This window comes from Seriola lalandi, unplaced genomic scaffold (genome assembly GCF_002814215.2).
Source record: "Seriola lalandi dorsalis isolate HSWRI2012SDOR001 ecotype SW California unplaced genomic scaffold, Sedor1 jcf7180002054916, whole genome shotgun sequence".
NCBI classification, from domain to species: domain Eukaryota; kingdom Metazoa; phylum Chordata; class Actinopteri; order Carangiformes; family Carangidae; genus Seriola; species Seriola lalandi.
Genome location: NW_019525468.1, coordinates 1037390 through 1038706, shown reverse-complemented (window position 1 = coordinate 1038706; position 1317 = coordinate 1037390).

The window sequence follows — 1317 nt, the reverse complement described above, 5'->3', positions numbered from 1 at the left end:
CACACACACACACACATTCCACACCTCTCACTCCGTCCCACCTATCCTCTCCACCATTCTTTAATGAGACGTCTCGGTCAAAAGGAGGGTAAACATTCAGATCCACCCAGAAACACATCCACACATGTACAAGATATAGACATACATATTTATGAGAATACTCTCAAACACATGCAAACCACAAACTGCAGGCACTACAGCAGGAGTTCGTGCTCTCTGTCTTCATCCCACTGTTTTTCTGCCAGAGTGTCGGGAAGTCATCAGCTTCCCGACACTCTGTTTTTTTTTTTTTCTGCTTTGCTTTACGTTAAAACATCTGTCTCACTGGACACTATGGCTGCAACTTGTGAATGCATGGATGACGAGGATGAATCCATTAATGATTTTTCATTTGTTTCACTGTGCTTTTAGCTAGTTTCTAATGCGAGCATGCAAACAAGCTGCCAGTGATAGTGCTGACATGTTGATGTTTAGCAGATAGCGTGTTTATCCTTTTTTTACCCTGTTGGTTTGGGTTGGGGGGGGGGCATGCTGTTCTTGTCAATTAGCACCAAACAAGTGCAGCTGAGGTTAATGCGAATGTCACCAGATTTGCAGGTATTTGATCACAAATCAAAGCACTTGATCTGATGACAGTGGTAGAGGAAAAGTTTTGGGGTCATGAAAATGAATGTCACCACTAAATTTCATGACAATCCATCAAGTAGTTATCGCTGGAAGAAGACACAAACGTTTTCAGGGTTTATCGCCTGGGAACCATGAACATCTGTGAAAAAAGTATCAAACTTGATAAATACATCATCTGAGGACCATGAATATCTACATAATAGTTGTCAAGGTATTTCTGGCGACCAAGCAATATTGCCATCCCTACAGCCACATCATTAGAATGACTATGAAAAACTGAAGGTTCTAATGACATCAGACAGAGAAACTCTACAGTCCTTAAAGTGGACAAAGTGGTGCAGGGAAAGTTTGGCATTTTCATTCAATAATTTGATACAGCTGATTAAACAAATGAATTATTTTAATGAATAATCATTTTAGCTTTCCTGCACGAATAGATTTCTCAAAAGGGGTGATGGGGATTTTCAGAATGAGAAATGCAATGAAAAAAACAAAAAAACACTGAGTGCTACTGAGTTACTGAGCTGCAGCCCTGTCAGGGTCTTTCATTGATGTTCTAATACAGTGAACAATGTTAGCGCCCATTACAGTGATTCATTTGGTGCAGACATTAAGCCAATTTTATGGGAAAACAGAATCCTGATATGATCAACTTCATTCACTTATCTTGTTATCCACTTCATCCAGCTA